Source organism: Phoca vitulina, unplaced genomic scaffold, assembly GCF_004348235.1.
Source record: "Phoca vitulina isolate PV1807 unplaced genomic scaffold, GSC_HSeal_1.0 scaffold1297, whole genome shotgun sequence".
NCBI classification, from domain to species: domain Eukaryota; kingdom Metazoa; phylum Chordata; class Mammalia; order Carnivora; family Phocidae; genus Phoca; species Phoca vitulina.
This window is the reverse complement of record NW_022590984.1, coordinates 1-7,997: the sequence shown is the minus strand read 5'-3', so window position 1 is coordinate 7,997 and position 7,997 is coordinate 1. Positions and strand designations below refer to the sequence as shown.

The window sequence follows — 7,997 nt, the reverse complement described above, 5'->3', positions numbered from 1 at the left end:
TGCGCGACTCCGCCGCTTGGGGTTCCCACTCCCGGGGGTTGCAGTTCACCGGCGCGACCCCGGCGCACCGGGTTTCCATCTTAGAGGCTGCAGTTTGCGTGCGCGTGACCGTTTCTCCGGTTTCTGTCCGGGGGGCCTGCAGTTCGCGTGCACGCGACCCCTCCGGTCTGGTTTTCCACCCCGGGGGCTGCCCTAAAGTTCTTTCCCGACGCTACCGGTCTGTGAGTCTGTGCCCCGTCCGCAGCGTGCGAGGCTGTCACTCACCGGCGGTGTAGGATCCCCACGTCCAGGCACCCTCCTGCCTCCGTTTATCCTCCGATATCTGCCTGCAGAATCACGGCTCTCCGCTTCGTACCTCAAAACCAACTGCCTGCGATATTCTGTTTGTAGAGATCCAGATCTTCTTACATCTCAGGCTGGTTTCATGGGTGCTCAGAGTGGTCTGGTAGCTATCCAGCTCAATTCCGGGGACCAGGTGAAATACGGTCCCCTACTCCTCCGCCATCTTTCCCCCCTCCCTCAAAACTCCAACTTTCTGTAGATTTCCATGGGAAGGGGGAGGGGTGGAACCATTAACAAAGCCCCACAAGTGTGATCTGAGGCAGGATTTAGTGAGTCCTTACCAGGAGCCATGATTTGATACCCGCCTTGTGGGCTCTGCTTCCCCAGCCCCAGGAAGTAAGGTGAGCCCACAAAAGGGCCTGGACAGGTCCCCCCACCATTGGGCTGAACGCACAGGAGACCCTCTCCTGGAGCTACCTTGTGGGACTTCAGTAGAATTAGTGGGATTGACTATGGAAAACATGCTGGGATCACATTGGGTAAAGAGCGCCCTTTATGCTTCCTTCTGCTGATTGAGGCACAACTCGGGACAGACCAGTGTGGGAGTAGACAGGAGGGTGGTTGGTGGGAGGGTCTTCAGAAATCTCCTGAAGTCTGGGACCAAGCAGGATGGCTATGGGACAAGAGCACAGCTATATCCATGCTTAGTGATGCTCAGCTATCAGGGAGGATACCCACCCCTAGGGTCTTCCCATGGCTCTGCCTGGAATCCTGGGAAGCCCATCCAGGTCTCTATGGAGAATGAGCCCTAAAGATATCTAACACCACATGTCTGCTCTAAGTCCCCAAGGAGACCCTGCGATGCAAATTGGGGGGTGCAAGTAGTTCATTTGGGAGATGGTCACAGAGGCACAGAGGGGAAGGGAGACAGAGGAGGGAGAAAGTCAACGTGGCTGTTGTTATGTGTCACTGAGCAGCCATAGGTTTTGTCCTACTGGAATGTGTGAGAACCCTCTGGATCTTCCCTCTGACAACCTCTGTGGAGCTGGGAGTCTGTCGCCATCCTACCTGGGGTTGGAGTGTCGTCCTTGAGCCCTATGTCTCTCCAATGAGGTGTGCTGACTCTGCAGATGGAAAGCCCTGAGCAGAACTTGGGGGAGATGCAGATCTTGAGGAGGAATGGGAAGTGTTAGGTACTGGGTGGTCCAACTGCATGGACACCAGAGGGATGGCTGGTTGGAAGAGGGGAACCATGACCCCAGACCAAGCGCTGCCCCTGTCTGTATGTATAAATATAGTCTGACTGGAACACAACACTCTTATTTGTGTTCGTATTGTCTATGGTACTTTCAAGGCAACATTAGGGAGTTGAGAACAGGCCATATGGCCCAAAAAGGCCAAAATAGTTACACTTACAGAAAAAGTTTGCCAAGTCCTCTTTTAGAAGATTCCCAAGTCCTCTTTTAGAAGATTCCCAAGACAAGGGCCACATGTGTCCTGAGGGCATGAGGGCTTGTCTGAGTCTATCTTGCATTCTGAGTACTCTGCTGGGTCATGGTCATTGTACCTCTGTGAGCCCAGAAACAGAAGCACCTGGGCTTCCAGGTTGGGCCACCTGGAAGATGACCCCGGAGGTCTGAGAGGGAAGAGAACCCATCCTGGGCCCACCTGACTTCCCTGTTAAGATGAGTCCTTCACTTACCCAGCCCCTCTGTCTGGAACCAATGCCACACAAAGCTTCTTGAAATGCTAATGTTTAATGATCTATTCTACAGGATGAAAATGGACAATGAAGAATTTCCATAATGCCTTGGAGTGAGACCCAGACAGAGAACAGAGACCCAGACAGAGAACAAACAGAGCCTGGTGTTGCACAGCCACTGAAGAGACACCTACAGAGAAACATTGGATCCAGGAGAACAGTCAGAGCCAGGCAGGGTATGGTATCATTCAGTGGAAGCCCTCTAAGCAGGTCTTGTGCAGGAGATAGAAGGTTGTTTCCCAGCACAGTACCAATGGTATAGAAGCAGTTGAAAGTCTGAGGGGACAAGCACAGGGATGGAGGGTGGGTGGAGAGTAGTGGGAAACAATCCAACTCTGAACACAGCACACATCCCAAACACCCATCCTGGGGTAAGCACCTGGGGAGGCAGGCTGTGGCCGTCAGGTGCAGCCCCACCTGAATCCTGCTTGTTCTGGACCTGGGACCTTGTCCTGACCTCAGGGGCTTCTGTGCCAATTCCTCATCGTTAGCCCTGTGGTTTCCAGGGCAACACTTAGGCTGACCCAGTGTGACCTATGCCCTAGTACAGCATTGGGGTGCTCTTTCCCAGGGGGTGCTATCTCACTCAGAGGAACCCCTCACCCTAGGTGGGGTGGCCCAGAGTTGGGGTTCACCTTGACCTTTTCCCCTGGAGCAACAGCTTATAAATCAGTGGGACCCAGGTCAGGGCATGAGAGGGAGGGCAATGGGCTGCTCCTCAACCCTCATAACCTCAGGCTCTCAACAGAGCCAGCAAAACCTCAAAAGAGCCACAGGGGCAAAGGTGATGTTGTCCATCCCAACATGCTCCTTCTCCTGAAGGCAGGAAGAGAGGTGGATAAAGCTCAGAGAAGGGGCATCCTGTCTCAGCCTCAGGAGACCTAGACCCTCATGGCCAGGAGCAATCTGACACTGGTGTGGCCTGGGAGCCAGGCAGCTGGAATGAGGTGAGTGGGCAGAGTTAGTTCCCAGATTGACCAGGGGCTACAAGTGCACCCTGAAGATGGCCTGTCCCTGTCTGGCTGGGCTCCTACTGCAGCACCAGCAGCGAGCAAGGTAGGGCCTGCAGCCTCACTCGTCTGTGTCCCTAGGAATGGCTTCACCTTCCCGTCTGTCCCAAGCTGCAGCCTCAGCTCTGTGACCCGAGGGATCTGCTGTGTGTCTTACATCGTTCAGCTCTGAGCTTTCTTGAAAGGGATAGTTGTCAATGTCTTCGTCAAATTTCCCACATTTGGTTCTGCGAAGCTCCAGCTCCATGGAGAACGCCAGGTCATCTTCTATCTGTGGTACATGGAGACATTACAGTGGGAACACCTTTCTTGGTTCCATTAAGAGCTGCTAGTGTAGATCCATGCAGTGTAGGGAGAGTCCCAAACACTCCTCCCTGTAGGGAGCTGGACCTGGAACAGCTTCCTGGGGGTAAAGCCAAGCTTGGGGAATTCAAGCAAAGAGGCCCGCGTTTGCTGTGAGACCCAGGGTAGATGCAGGCCTGGGAACACACCATTCATACATCACACCCTAAAGCCCCATGTCCGCAAGTGCCCCAGGGAGACCCATCCTGACTTCCAGCATGCTTCTGAAGCTACAACAGCACTCCCCGGGGTTAGGTGCTGAGTGCTTAGGAAGGTGTTTGCTCTGCAAGATTTTGCTGAGTAGTGCCAGCCCCAGAGTGGGAGACTCTTCTACAACCCCATTGTGACACCTTTCACCTGCCTGAGAACAGGAAGATGCCCTGCAGTGCTGCTGGAACACTCACATGTGCACACATGCGCACACACACACACAATGATACCTCTTGTCCTATTACAAAGTGCCTTCTAAAATTTTTTGTACTCTTCTCCACCCCATTCTACTTCATTCCATCCATACCACTACTCCATCCTCCACTACTCCCCCACCCCAAACTCAGTGTGAGTGCATATCTAGGGAGCCCAGAGCAGAGGTCCAGCCTGAGAGAGCTCAGGCTGCAGACCCAGACAGGACCTGGCCTGGCAGTGTTCACAGAGGCTGGAGTTCCATGCAGGATGGAGCTCCCACTGTCCTTTCCTCAGACTCTCAGGGCAGAGGTCCAAAGGGAGAGAGGAATGCCCTGGGCCCCCAACACAAGCACACTCACACATACACACTAGGACATACATATACACACTCACACACACACATACACATGCTCACTGACACTCACACTCACTTACACCCACACCTACACACACTCACAGACACATTCACATTAACACAAAATGGGTGTGCTTACACACGTGCTCACACTTTCACAATACTATACATGCTCACTGACACACCCTCACCTACACCCACACCCACTCACGGACACATACTCACTCAAAACCTCATACTTACAATATACACTCTCACACTCATTGGTACACTCAAACACACTCATACACACACTCATTCATGGACATATACCCACTCATAACTACTCATACTCACCTTTACACACACCTTTACACACACACACACACACACACACACACACACACACTTACACACACCTACCTATACACAAATGACTAGACCTGCTCCTGATGTAGCCCATGTGAAAATAGCATTCCTGGATGCATTCTGTAGACACTCCCATTACAAGGACAATGCTCTGGGAAGAGTGTAGAGTAACATCTATTCCCTTAGGTGGAGACCATAGGGAAGAGACCAGAGAAGCTCTGCTCTGGATGAAGAAGAATCCTCACTCCCTGGATTCTCAAGCCACCTCTCTCTATGTCTGTTTCTCTGTTTGCTAATGATCTTTTTGTATTTGTTTTCTTAGAATATTTCCCCAACTGATCTCCTCTTTGGGCCTTTTCTTACTCAGGATCTTTATCACCTCATAGTCCAGATTTTGAGGTATTAGTCATTAAATAATGTCATAAAATGATGAATATTGAAAATATGTCTTACATGTGAATGGACCCTGACTAGGGTGTTTAATTTCCAAATTATTTCTTCTATAAAACTAACACTAATTGGACAGTTGTATTTTCACTGTATTTTATGGACTTCAGACGGTGAACAAGATCCCCTGGCCTTGACTATAGCAAGTGCAGGTCATTATGTCAAAAAATATGGTTACCTACCTGCTCTTTCCAGGAATTTAGGATGCGCACCAGTCTGTAGGCCTTCGTGTCCTTGCTCTGCAGGTTGAATATGTGTAAGGCATACTCCACAGTGGCAGGGAAATGACTTTCCATGTCACTGTCTTTCTCCTCTTGGGAATTCCATCTGTGAATAACTAGGAGCTGGAAAACTAAGAGAAGCAGGAGCATGGCCCAGGGCAGGGCCCACCTACACTGCCAGTGTGTCATGATTGCAGGGGTCTGGGCACACATGGCCTTTGCCCTTCCCAGCTCAGGGCCCTACCCAAGTGTCCCTTAGGCATTGTTCCAATTCACTGGCTCCAAAATAACTCTTGCTTCCAGGCCTCCTCTCTGTTATTACACTCTGTTCCTTCAATCTGTTACTCTGCCTTCTCCATCCAAATCTGCAAAATGTGCCTGCTCTCCAAGGGAGAGGACCAGCCCCAGGCAGGGTGGGTTGGTAAGAACCACAATGTGAGGGAGGGGGTCCCCTGTAGCTGAGTCCCAGCCACAACCCCTCCATCACCACCTCACTGGTGAGATATATCATTTGGAGGCCCCAGTATCAGAGGCTAAAACAAGGACACAAGACTAAGAGGTAGAAGTGGAAGGTGACTCCAGGACACAACAGTAGGGTGAGGGCCACTGAGATAAGGACAGAGTTGAAAAGGAAGAATTGCCAAGAGCCAGCCTTGTGGGAGATGGAAAGCAACCTCCCTAGGGAAAATGCATACTCATCAGAAGGACCAGAGGTTTTGAACACTTGACAGGTCCAGGTGACTCTGTCCCCCTTGGGTCGCAGCCCCCTTGAGTAGTGGAGCAGACCAGGTTCACTGACTCTTGGGATGATACCATGTTAGGGGAGTACAGGGGTGGGAGCCCAGGGTTGGGAGGGGAACTGTCCAGTGATACACACAGGGACCTACCTCAGCTGCCCAAAGTTCCTGCCCTGTGTGGGAGCCTCAGCATGACCCCCCCACATTCCTGAAGAAAATAAGAATACTTCCATGACATAGAAACATATATGGCAGCATAAAGCCATAGGATAACTTTGAAGGGGGAAAATAACACCAAGTGACCTGTTTCAAGGATAGAGGGGCTTCCAGGATGGGTGAACAGGTACAGAGCATTTCTGGAAAGGGGAGTCATTGAGATTGGGGCTTATCAGAAGATAAAGCAATTGCTTAATGTCTGGAGAAGCCAACGTAGATAGAATCATCATAAATATAAGAATTGAAAACAATTTTTAAGAACAATTACATTGGACATTTACACAATGTGAATTCAAAATTCTTAAGTGAAACAATATAGAAGAAGCAATTTAATACCTGGGAAATTTGCTTACAAAGAAGGAATAATCAGGCATAAAAATAAATACATAGAAAAGAAATACACAATACAACACTTATCACAATAACTGAAAATAGAAAAACAAGAATCAATCAATTCTTGGGCATTGATTAACTGTGAGAATGAGTTTTGAGAGGCCCCATTCCTGGGAAGGATGCCAGCTCTGAGGACCTTTGTGCAGTGACGACAGGCTGTCAGCTTCAAAGCAGTCTTCTCTCTGTCTGTAGGTTCATCTGGTCACTGATGCCTGGGAGGTCTACAAACCCTGCACTAGACATGGAGTTCTGACCCCTTCCCTGATCCAGTGTGGCCCCCACACACCATCCTCAGCCCCAGACCTTGCCTTACACTTGAGTGACTTCTCCTGGTGATTTAGCTGCATCCCCCACCCCCACCTTCAGGGACTCACTCTGAACTGTGCTCCTCAACATGTGGTCCAGAGACTAGGACCATCAGCATCCCCTGGGAGCAGGTGAAGTCCCTGGGAGGAGGTGAAGATGCAAACTTTCCAGGGCTGCCTGACTGACTGGGTCAGAATTCTGGCTGGGGAAAGGCCCAAGACTCTGGGTGTCCACAGGCCTTTCAGGGCATCCTGGTCCCCCTGAGTTCACAAGTAGTGGCAGAGAAATGCTGAAGCCTTTCACAAGCACAGAGCTGAAGCCTCGTTTGGAAAGATGTGCTCTTTAGTCCTTCCAGAGCCCCATCTGCTGCTCCAGATGGAGGCTGTGAGGGTCCCTCTCTAGAACCCAGACTCTGCACACAGGAATTGTGTCCACTGAGCCTTGAGGACCTTCACCACGAGAGGGCACTGATGCTCACCTAATGGTCACAGCTCAGCCATCCCTGGGAGCTCACTGGCTTTGTTCTGTGTCTGTTTCTCCCTCACTCCACACTCCCTCTTCTAGAGCAAACTCCTACAAAGGGATCTATAGGCCCAGTGTGTGTCAAGGCTCACCCCTGCTGCAACACCTTTGGAGAGCATGTGCTTGCATCATCCAGCCAGGCCCCAGGCTGAGCACATGGCAGCACATCCAGGGGCCAAGAAGTGCAAAGGGAGATGCAGTGAGCTCGGCTGGAAGCTTCTGGTTCCAGGACCCTGAATTCCCCTGGCCTGGCATCATCCCAGGAGCCAGTGAGCCTTCTCTGCTCTACTACTCAAGGGGGGCTGGGGAGCTGAGGGGGACACAGACACTTGTACTCATCAAGACCTCAGTGCTTCTTTCTTCCAAAGATACCCATTTTCTCTGTGCAGGTTGCCTCTGTCTCCCCCAAATTTGGCTCTTGATCACTCGTCCTTTTTGGCTCTGTCCTTATCTCAGTGGCCCTCCCCCTACTGCTAAGTCCTGGGGTCACCTTCCACTTCCACCTCTTGCTCTTGTGTCCTTGTTTCAGCCTCTGATTCTGGGGCATCCAAATAATATCTCTGCCCAGCGAAGAGCTGAGAGGGATGTTGTGGCAGGGACTCAGCTACAGGGGACCCCTCCCTCCCATTGCTGGTTCTTTCCAACCCACCC

The 7,997-nt window shown here is 51.2% G+C and overlaps 1 pseudogene; it reads right to left on the bottom strand.

Moving 5' to 3' along the window:
* Positions 1 to 2,232: 2,232 nt before the first annotated feature.
* On the bottom strand, positions 2,233 to 5,361 carry LOC116629532 (annotated as a pseudogene).
* Between the last annotated feature and the right edge of the window lie 2,636 nt (positions 5,362 to 7,997).